The following is a 12,232-nucleotide window of genomic DNA, read 5'->3' as shown; positions in this document are numbered from 1 at the left end:
ATGACGACACAATAACAGAGGAGTTGAGTCAGGCAGTAACAGTAGTGCTGACTATCACGTTATGCAAAACATATCTCGCCATGTAGGCTAATAAATTCAGCCGTCTATAAAATAGTCATGTTTACCCTGAGTATATGTGTTTTGACTCCCCATTAACTGTGCATTAGAGTAGATATAGATATAGAGAGAGTAGATTATATATTCATGGTTGTCAGTGGGTGAGTAACAAGGACAGGGGTGAGATAGTAGGTAATGTATGCAGGGATAGTAGAGGGAGAAATTAGTAACAGCACGACTCCATTCCATCATAATGCTTTATTTTGATTGTGTTAATGAGATACAAATAAACTGTCTGTACCCTATACAGAAACTGAACAATAGTTAACTGGCTCAATGAACTGTCTGTACCCTATACAGAAACAAAACAATAGTTAACTGGCTCAATAAACTGTCTGTACCCTATACAGAAACAAAACAATAGTTAACTGGCTCAACGGTGTATACAGTATGGATGAAGTAAACACTGAAAGTGTGTCAAGTTCACAGTGAGAGTGAGTGGTTCCTTCATTGTTCTGAAGAGAAAAGGGCCATATGTAACCATAAGACCAAAATGTATTATAAACAAATGGATTGATACACATTGAATAACCAGCATTGCTGCCATTTTGAACACATTTTTGTCCTCTGTTGAAAACGTTTTGCTACAGCGTGCCCTATTGAACACGAAATCTGGTCACATACAATAGCGATGAAATCTACTCATGGTTGACGTGGGGATTGTGGACTGCATTGGTTCATTCATTACACTAACAGTAGGGAATAGTCTAGAAGTGGGAGAATGGTCCATCCACAGGTAAACACAGTGATTGCGTGTGCACATTCCAAACAGCGGGTAGCGGTGTGTCTAAATAAAACACCTAAATGCAGACCCAGAGGAGACATGGGCAAAATGGCACCCTATTCCCTACATAGTGCACTACTTTAGACCAGAGCCCTATGGGAGCCTTATGGGCCCTGGTCAAACCTAGTGCAATATATAGAGAATAGGGTGCCATTTGGGACTCATCCCTGATTTGAAGGACACCGTAGCAGTACATGAACCCTCAACATAGTTAGGGGAGGAAGTATGAATCCATATCCATGAACTCATCAAGTGTCAAACACCTAGATGAATCTTATTACTTGACAAGTGAGACGTGGTACAGGCTCATCTTCTAGGGAGAAACACACACGCACACACACAAGCATGCACCCTGACACACACACACACACACACACACACACACACACACACACACACACACACACACACACACACACACACACACACACACACACACACACACACACACACACACACACACACACACACACACACACACACACACACACACACACACACGAATAAAAACATGCAGGCAGGCACACACCTTGCCCTCCCCCCTCTCCCAACACACACAAACCTGTTAAAAATCCTTGTCAATAACCATTAAAAATGCCTGACTGGGGGTCATAAGGGAAATTAACAATTTTCTCCCAGGTGTGTTTTAACCCATTCCACTATACAGAAGTGCATTAGCCCTTGACTTTGGATACGTGTTATGTTATCCTATCTAACAACCCACACTGCAATGTGACTAGGGCTCGTGCTGTAAAACGTACAGAACCAGTCAAATGTTTGGACACACCTACTCATTCAAGGGTTTTTCTTTATTTTTACTATTTTCTACATTGTATAATAACAGTGAAGACATCAAAACAATGAAATAACACATATGGAATCATGTAGTAACCTAAAAAGTGTAAAACAAATCAAAATATATTTTATAATTGATATTCTTCAAAGTAGCCACCCTTTGCCTTGATGACAGCTTTGCACACACTTGGCATTCTCTCAACCAGCTTCATGAGGTAGTAACCTGGAACGCATGTCAATTAACAGGTAGGCCTTGTTAAAAGTTAATTTGTGGAATTTCTTTCCTTTTTTAATTTTTTTTGAGCCAATCAGTTGTGTTGTGACAAGTTGTTATTTAATAGTTTTGATGTGCTCTCACCACTGGTGTCCCCCAGGGCTCTGTTCTAGGCCCTCTCCTATTCTCGCTATACACCAAGTCACTTGGCTCTGTCATAACCTCACATGGTCTCTCCTATCATTGCTATGCAGACGACACACAATTAATCTTCTCCTTTCCCCCTTCTGATGACCAGGTGGCGAATCGCATCTCTGCATGTCTGGCAGACATATCAGTGTGGATGACGGATCACCACCTCAAGCTGAACCTCGGCAAGACGGAGCTGCTCTTCCTCCCGGGGAAGGACTGCCCGTTCCATGATCTCGCCATCACGGTTGACAACTCCATTGTGTCCTCCTCCCAGAGCGCTAAGAACCTTGGCGTGATCCTGGACAACACCCTGTCGTTCTCAACTAACATCAAGGCGGTGGCCCGTTCCTGTAGGTTCATGCTCTACAACATCCGCAGAGTACGACCCTGCCTCACACAGGAAGCGGCGCAGGTCCTAATCCAGGCACTTGTCATCTCCCGTCTGGATTACTGCAACTCGCTGTTGGCTGGGCTCCCTGCCTGTGCCATTAAACCCCTACAACTCATCCAGAACGCCGCAGCCCGTCTGGTGTTCAACCTTCCCAAGTTCTCTCACGTCACCCCGCTCCTCCGCTCTCTCCACTGGCTTCCAGTTGAAGCTCGCATCCGCTACAAGACCATGGTGCTTGCCTACGGAGCTGTGAGGGGAACGGCACCTCAGTACCTCCAGGCTCTGATCAGGCCCTACACCCAAACAAGGGCACTGCGTTCATCCACCTCTGGCCTGCTCGCCTCCCTACCACTGAGGAAGTACAGTTCCCGCTCAGCCCAGTCAAAACTGTTCGCTGCTCTGGCCCCCCAATGGTGGAACAAACTCCCTCACGACGCCAGGACAGCGGAGTCAATCACCACCTTCCGGAGACACCTGAAACCCCACCTCTTTAAGGAATACCTAGGATAGGATAAAGTAATCCTTCTCACCCCCCCCCCCCCCCTTAAAAGATTTAGATGCACTATTGTAAAGTGGCTGTTCCACTGGATGTCATAAGGTGAATGCACCAATTTGTAAGTCGCTCTGGATAAGAGCGTCTGCTAAATGACTTAAATGTAATGTAATGTAATGTCTTCACTATTATTTCACAATGTAGAAAATAGTAAAAATAAAGAAAAACCCTGGAATGAGTAGCTGTGTCCAGACTTATGACTGGTACTGTATATATGGCTCAGAGAAGCAGCTGTCGGGGGGGGGCTTGGAGGCAAGACTGGAGTACTATCAGCACATTTCTGATCACACACACACACACACGGCTACGCACTCATTCACGCTCACACAAATGCTCACACACATACGCTCACACACCTTTCATCCTAACCCCTCCATGAAGATATCAGTGCATGACATACCCTTGAGCCAGCACCGTTAAGCCAGCACCACTGAGCCAGCACCGCTGAGCCAGCACCACTGAGCCAGCACCACTGAGCCAGCACCACTGAGCCAGCACCGTTGAGCCAGCACCACTGAGCCAGCACCACTGAGCCAGCACCACTGAGCCAGCACCACTGAGCCAGCACCGTTGAGCCAGCACTGTTGAGCCAGCACTGCTGAGCCAGCACCACTGAGCCAGCACTGTTAAGCCAGCACCACTGAGCCAGCACCACTGAGCCAGCACCACTGAGCCAGCACTGTTAAGCCAGCACCACTGAGCCAGCACCACTGAGCCAGCACCACTGAGCCAGCACCGTTGAGCCAGCACTGTTGAGCCAGCACCGTTGAGCCAGCACCACTGAGCCAGCACCGCTGAGCCAGCACTGCTGAGCCAGCACCACTGAGCCAGCACCACTGAGCCAGCACCGTTGAGCCAGCACCGCTGAGCCAGCACCGCTGAGCCAGCACCGCTGAGCCAGCACCACTGAGCCAGCACTGTTGAGCCAGCACCGCTGAGCCAGCACCACTGAGCCAGCACCACTGAGCCAGCACCGTTGAGCCAGCACCGCTGAGCCAGCATCACTGAGCCAGCACCGCTGAGCCAGCACCACTGAGCCAGCACCGTTGAGCCAGCACCGCTGAGCCAGCACCGCTGAGCCAGCACCACTGAGCCAGCACCGCTGAACCAGCACTGCTGAGCCAGCACCACTGACACACCGCTGCTCATAGCTCTTAGCTCACAGCAGGAATAGCTTCTAGGGGTCACAGTAAGGTCCTAGCCTGTAGTCAGCTTTTGTCTGCTATGTGCAACAGGGTGCGCTCTGGAAATGTGTCCCTTGGTCCTATCCAACAGGCTAGGCAGATGCAACAGGTGCCCTCGGCAATGAGGTCCTCTGTTAAAATGTAAATGTGTTGCCGCTGCACTTAGAAGAGCATTTGGACAGGAAATGCAGAGAGAAACAGCTCACGTAGAACGCAGCATTTATAATATAATGAATAGACTTCATATTCTCTATGATGAGGCTCTACGACTGAACATATGGGCTGACTATTTTTAATCCTTCTCTGAATACTGACCTTATGTTCCATCTTTTATGCCGTATTCCCTCAGGTAACCAACAACAGGTGGAAGAGCTTAGTAAATCTGGCCAAAAGCCAACTCTGCTTCGCGATTAAATGATGATTAGTTCTTACAGTATCCAATACTGTATAATAACTACAGACAGACGGTACAGCCTATAGCCAATTTGTTGTGTGTGTGTGTGTGTGTGTGTGTGTGTGTGTGTGTGTGTGTGTGTGTGTGTGTGTGTGTGTGTGTGTGTGTGTGTGTGTGTGTGTGTGTGTGTTCAGCCCCATAACTTGTTTGAAACAGGAGAGGCAGCCGGTAATGAGGAGAGGGGAGCAACAATAAACCTCGTCCTATGGAGGGGCCACCGTTTCTGAGTAAAGATAATATAACTGTCCTGTAGCCTCTGGCAGCTATGGAGGACCCAGAGGTCAGAGTGTTGGTTCAAAAATGACACCACATCACTATTGGTACACAGTGAACTAACAACTGTGATAAAAACATTGCGAAAAAGCTTGCTTCATCTAAAGTCAAGAATGAGGGTTCTTGTATTGTTTAAAAAGACGAGCTCTACCTCAACACATAATTTAAAAAGTGCGATGTTACCACAAAGGAGGAAAAGCAATGCTTTTCTGTCAAAGACAAACCATGAAGTAATGTCTAAAAAAGAGGTTTCAACACTTAAAGAGCTCAACAAAGCCATCTGAGAGGATGGAAACTTGGAGCGGGTCATGGAAAAATGAGATAACATCGCCCTACCCCTTCCCCCTCTCATCTCTCCCTCTCACTCTCCCTAGCGAAGGGGAAACGGAGGAAGGGGGTGTGGGCTTTGAGGCGGGAAAACCCAAAATGGCTGGTGAGCCAGAGAGAGAGAGAGAGAGAGCCAAGCAATACAGCCAGTTGCACACTCCGGGGCTGGGACTGAGTGGAGCCTTGTGAAACTCAGCCAAGTGTAAAGAGAGAGACCCATAACCCCCTAGAGCCTTTTCTCTCGCTGTCTTGCTGCTTGTGTTCTTAACATCCCCCACTTACACAACAGACTGTGCACATTTGGAAAACGGCGGCAGTTTTTCATTTTCTCTTTCTTGCCATCCTCCTCTTACACAATGCAATGTTTAGGTTTGTTTTGCTCTGTGGAGAGAGCAGAGCGCAGATCAACACGGGTACACTGCCGGAGGTGCGCCCGAGGAGAGAGAGGACTGGTTATTATTTTGGATGAATAAATAATCTGATATGCAGAGGGAGAGCCTACACTTTAAAAGAAATGACATGGACCTCCCACAAGGTTTCTTGCCGAGACATTTCAATTTAAATGCGTGTCTGTGAATTCCAAACGGAGAGGTGGTGATTTTGTTATATGACTACATGGGAATAGATGCGGACAGGACAGATGATCACTATTGAATCAGTTAAGACGTGTTGTCCTGCTTCGTGCAGTATTGCATTCAGTAATTTTGTCAAAGACATATGATAACTTTAGTGTTTTTATTCATTTTCACAAAATCAGTAAGCCATCCAAATACACCCCACCACATACAGGTGATTAGACAAAGATATTTAAATTGTTCAGAGAATTCATTGGAGAGTTCCCCACTACTGTCAATGAGGATCTTTTGGTTAATCTTTTGATTTAATCTTTCAATTGCATCTTAGCCTCACAGAATTAGCCTCTCATATATTTAACCTATTAACCTTGTACAGTAGCTGGTGAATAGACAAATATTTTTCTCTCTGTAACAGAAGACGCCTCCCCAGACCAGCTGTCACCTGTGTGTATTGGAAACCATTGAAACCAGAGCACAGGGGCCTTCAGAGGACATAATGGGGTTCAAAGGTGAAGGGGTAAGGTGCCCCTCTTAGCCTAATCTGTGTGTGTATGTGTGCGCGCGAGCGAGTGCGCGTGTGTGTGTGTGTGTGTGTATGTGTGTGTGTGTGGTGTTGAAAGGGTCTGTATTATGTACAGTAACTCATCAACTGAAGTGCTATATCAGGGGTGTGATGAGGCATAAAATAGGACAAATGTTTCCCCGAGTGTTCCCCGAGCGTTCCCTGAGCGTTCCCTGAGTGATCCCTGAGCGATCCCCGAATGTTCCCTGACTGATCCCCGAGTGTTCCCCGAGTGTTCCCTGAGCGTTCCCTGAGTGATCCCCGAATGTTCCCTGACTGATCCCGAGTGATCCCTGACTGATCCCCGAGTGATCCCCGAGTGTTCCCCGAGTGTTCCCTGAGCGTTCCCTGAGTGATCCCCGAATGTTCCCTGACTGATCCCCGAGTGATCCCCGAGTGTTCCCTGAGCGTTCCCTGAGTGATCCCCGAATGTTCCCTGACTGATCCCCGAGTGATCCCCGAGTGTTCCCTGACTGTTCCCTGAGTGATCGCTGACTGTTCCCTGAGTGATCGCTGACTGTTCCCTGACTGTTCCCTGACTGATCGCTGACTGTTCCCTGACTGATCGCTGACTGTTCCCTGACTGTTCCCTGACTGTTACCTGACTGTTACCTGACTGTTACCTGACTGTTAGAGTAGGATCTGACCCCAAGTGCCCTAGAAACACAGTATTTAACAGTACTATCCCCAATCAGGCCACCTCTCTCAAAGACTTGGAAACAAACAATAAAACAAATATATATATACTGTATACAGTATATATCATTATTATCACGTAGATGCAGTGAAATGTGTTGTTTTACAGGGTCAGCCATAGTAGTACAGCGCCCCTGGAGCCAATTAGAGTTAAGTGCCTTGCTCAAGGGCCATAGTGAACAAGTTGCCCAAGAATAACTGTCACGAACGTCAAAGGGAGAGAGAGAGGACCAAGGCGCAGCGTGTGAAAAATACATCTTCTCTTTATTTAGGAGATGAACGAACGAAGCAAAACAACAAATAGACGACCGTGAAGCTATAACCGAACAAAATGCAAACATGCAACCTAGACACAGACACAGACCTAGACAATGACCCCACAAAAACATGATGCCTATGGCTGCCTAAAATATGGCTCCCAATCAGAGACAAATGAAAGACATCTGTCTCTGATTGAGAACCACTCAGGCAACCATAGACATACCTAGAAACATTCACTCAACCATAGACATACCTAGAAACATTCACTCAACACAAACCCATACACTAAACCCAACACCCCCTTTTCCATAAAACCACCCGAAACGAGACAAAACACAAACATTCCCCATGTCACACCCTGACCTAACTAAAATAATAAAGAAAACAAAGATAACTAAGGCCAGGGTGTGACAATAACGTGTTTAACCAATAACCACGCACAACACAGAGCAGAGCGTCCAATCCCAGAGCCCGTTACAGAAGAGTGGGAAGCCCAGAATAGCTTGTCTGACTCAGAGTGAGAGCATCATTGTCTGACCTCTGGCTGGATTAGCCCTCGGGTTACTTTAGACTACTGAGGCCATTTCTGTTCTCTCCTCTCCATTTCACCCAGCTTCTTTTTCAAAATGATGCAGCCGTTTCATCCGGCTTTATGTAGCTACTAACTGAAGCAATGGCTACGTTCCAATATCCAGATAACCATTTAGAATACACACCAGAAGGTAATTGAACCTTTCTCCTCCACTCTTAGAAAGAAAAGTGCTATCTAGAACCTTTAAGGGTTCTTCGGCTGTCCCAGAGGGTTCTACATGGAACCCAAAAGGGTTATACCTTGAACCACAAAGGGTCCTTTTTGTCAGCAAGATGCATCAATGAATTGAGGCTATAAGAGTGTAGACCCAATGACAATCTCCAAATGTCTTCACACTTTTTGATGTTTTGTAACAGATGTCTCTTTCCATTGATTAATGGCGCCAGTGGATGCTGGATTTATTGTGGAGTGGACCAACATGCGCAGGTAGCCTACTTTTTCAAGTGATTTGTTTGACAATGAGATGAAAACATCATGACTGGTATTGTTCATTCCAAAGGTAAAAGGTGAAACATTTATTACCGTTAAATGACGTGTCTTTACTATAGGGCCCATCTAAAAATAAATAAATGAAAAAAGAATGAAGGCCATCCAAACTGTCACGGTATAATCGTATTCTGATACACACTTCAATTAGTGTTACAATGCACTAATGTATCATAAGGCCTTATAAATGAACTTATGAGGCATTTTGTGGGTGCCTAATAGAGTGTGTTAGCTTCATGCTAAGTATGCTAGGCTACTGTAAATATGTTTTGATTAGAAAAGTTTCGTTAAATTTTTGGGGGTTTTAAAGGCATTGTACAATATGCTAACTAGCACACATCGCTGGGTTCAGAAAGAGCTGGCAAGCAGGCATTTAAGATGGGAGTTTTCCACCACTGGGTCAATCTTTCTCACAAAAAGATCACTGAGAGATTTCTCTAGAAAGTCTCCCTTGAAGGATTCCTCTGAACTAAAAATGACTTCCTTCACCTATACCAATAAAGTCTTTTTTTCCAACCCTCTCTCTCTCTTTTCTAAAACGTATTCTCCACAGCCACCGTATGCCCTCCACATAGGCCTATCCATTAACACTTTGTCTGTCTTCTTTTCCATATGCTCTTCCTTCCTCTGCTTCATTGCTCTGATCTGAATGAACTGACCAGGTTAAATCCAGCCTGATGGTGAGCTTCCACCACATGGTTTCCACCTGTAAAGTCTTCTCCAATCGTTGCAGACAAGGAGAGAACAGATTTCCAGACAAGTGTGAAAGAGCCAAATCTCGCTTCTACAGAACCCATTTAAACAGCAGAAAGTGATGACTACTGTTCAAGGAGACTTTCTGTTCAGAAGTGTTGTGTCATTGTCGTCAGATACTGTTTCATTTCTATGTCAAGATAAACGTTTAATTCAGGGTTTGGATCTAAAGACGGTACGATATCTCACGGAATCTCACCTCTCATTTCAACCTTTAATTAGTGATCATCACAATTCTCCTCATTGCCAAGGCAACAGCTCTCAATTAGTACACAGGTAGCCTATAACAGTTACAATGACCCAGAGTAACCACACAGCCACAATGTCAGTGATTTTCTTTTTACAAAAACAATGAAGTGGTCTTCCAACAGCGTCAGCATTCAGTCAAGCCTAAAATGTCAAATGTAATGTTTGGACTCCATAGCTGTATTGTTTTTTATTTGTTTACTTTTGTTACTTCTGTTTGTATCACTGCAGAACCTGACACCATGTAAACACCACTAGCCAGCAGAGAGCTCCATCGATTGCAAAGTCAAAAGCCCCATCATTCCTGAGCACTATCATAGAGTAGAAACAGATCGACAAAGAGGTCAAGGCCCCATCCTGAAACAACCCTTAGCCCCATCCCCTCAGTATTTAATGTAGATCTGAAACATTTGGATAGGTATGTTTAATCTTATCCCTGATAGGCTAGGTGTAGATTTTGCCATATAGCTCACACCTATCCAATCTTTTCACATAATCCGATCTAGGGGGTAGGATGTGTTTCTGGACAGGACACAAACCTAGGATTAGCAGTTACCTCTCACATGTAACTGAGATAATCAGTGACCTAACTACCAGCGACCAGTAATTTTCAATGAAAGGAGGAGATGAGACACGAGGACATACACAGCGACTTAACGGTCCCAACGAGAGCTAGCAACCAAAGTTCAACATTACCCAAGTTTATGCTAACAGTAGCGACGCAACTGAGCGGCAGCCAGTTAGACTAAATACACTACTTTCTGAGTCACTCCTCTCCTCTTCATTCCACTCTCTGCTGTTAACACAGGGGTGTTTTGACACTCACACTTTGTCAGCGGAGCCACACTTGATCTCTAAATACTGTCAAACTGTCAGGGAGAAGAAGCACGGCAGCAGGCAGCAACTGCCTGACAGACAGATGCAGACTGGAACGGGGGTGTTTTTTAACATAACATTAGTTATTTATCGGTCTCATACACTGAGTTAGTATCTGTCCTCAACCCCTTATTAGTGGTGATTTTTCCTTCTAATCTACTCTTAGAGGGATATACCAGTGACATAGGCGTGAGGAGGCGGGAGAGTGCGAGAGAGAGGGAGAGAGAGGCTATAATTTAGCCATCAGATACCTAATAAAAGCTGGTACTGTGGAGCAGTAGGCTTTAATAACCAACCTGACAGAACAATGGTGAAGACAAACAAGTCTCTCTCTCTCTTTGGTATCTCTTTTTCTCACTGTTTACCTTGCTCTCTCTCTTTTCTCTGTTGCTTCATCTCTCCTTGTTTTTCTATCACTCTTTATCTCTCCTTTGCTCCCCTTGCTTTCCCTCCCTCTCCCTCCTTTTCTCATTTTACCTCTAACCTCCTCTCTCTCCTTCAGTCTGTTTCACTTTAACCATCTCCTTTGCTCTCTATCACTCTCTCCCCTCCCCTCCCCTCCCTCCCTCCCTGAGAGGCAAAACAGGCAGTTAAAGGATAATATCCTCTTTATTTATCGAGGTCAATCACACAGTAATTGTAGGCTTTGTAGCTAGCTGTCTTCCGTCCTCATTATCCTGGGCAGCGAGAGGTTATTGATGTTCTTCTCTCTTTCACTCTTCTCCCACCATCATTTTCCTGTTAAGAAGTCAGAGTACCGGAACACGGAACCCCTGCTTAGATCTGAGGCGGCTGGTTATGTGGGAACCCATGGCAACCGTGCTTGTTGCACTCCAATGGGTACTTATGGTATAAATAACAACAGAGAGTATATGAGGAGAGGAGAGACTGTCCACTGTTGTCCAGGCATGTTCATTTCCCCTACAGTAGAATCTCCATGACATCACAAAATGACGATCATACACTTACAAATAGCTTTAATATATCTCACTATACAAGGATGCCTGACACACACACACACACACACACACACACACACACACACACACACACACACACACACACACACACACACACACACACACACACACACACACACACACACACACACACACACACACACACTTGTATAACTAACCCTGTGGGGACACACAATTCAGCACCATTCAAAATCCTATTTTCCATAACCCCTAACCATCAACCTTACCCTAACCCCAAATCCTAACCTTAAACCTAAACCTAACCCTAACCCTAGCTCCTAACCCTAAAACAAACCCTAATTCTAACCCTAACACTAATTCTAACCTTAACCCCCTAAAAATAATATTTGACCTTGTGGGGACTAACAAAATGTCCCCAGTTGGTACATTTTTTGTTTATTTACTATTCTTGTGGGGACTTCTGGTTAAACACTTCCACCCAGACACACACACCCACAGACACGAGAATAGTGTATATTTAATGAAATGATAAACAATTCAAGGAGAGCGTCTAGTATGTACTGTAGTGTGTTCCAACAGACACAGTAAAAATACACCCGGGGGTGTTGTGAAATTTCAGGTTACCATCGAAATGCAGCTTGGAGTGGAAACCATCGAAATGCAGCTTGGAGTGGAATCCATGGAAATGCAGCTTGGAGTGGAATCCATCGAAATGCAGCTTGGAGTGGAATCCATCGAAATGCAGCTTGGAGTGGAATCCATCGAAATGCAGCTTGGAGTGGAATCCATCGAAATGCAGCTTGGAGTGGAATCCATGGAAATGCAGCTTGGAGTGGAATCCATGGAAATGCAGCTTGGAGTGGAATCCATGGAAATGCAGCTTGGAGTGGAATCCATGGAAATGCAGCTTGGAGTGGAATCCATGGAAATGCAGCTTGGAGTGGAATCCATGGAAATGCA

The 12,232-nt window shown here is 45.4% G+C and overlaps 1 protein-coding gene across 2 annotated transcripts in view; it reads right to left on the bottom strand.

Moving 5' to 3' along the window:
• The window catches only part of LOC139533812 (voltage-dependent calcium channel subunit alpha-2/delta-1-like), a 206,795-nt gene that overhangs the window by 182,926 nt on the left and 11,637 nt on the right, over positions 1-12,232 (bottom strand). The window lies entirely within an intron of this gene.

Source organism: Salvelinus alpinus, chromosome 11 (genome assembly GCF_045679555.1).
Source record: "Salvelinus alpinus chromosome 11, SLU_Salpinus.1, whole genome shotgun sequence".
NCBI lineage: Eukaryota > Metazoa > Chordata > Actinopteri > Salmoniformes > Salmonidae > Salvelinus > Salvelinus alpinus.
Note: the sequence above shows the minus strand (reverse complement) of the source record. Positions and strands in the feature narration are given on the sequence as shown.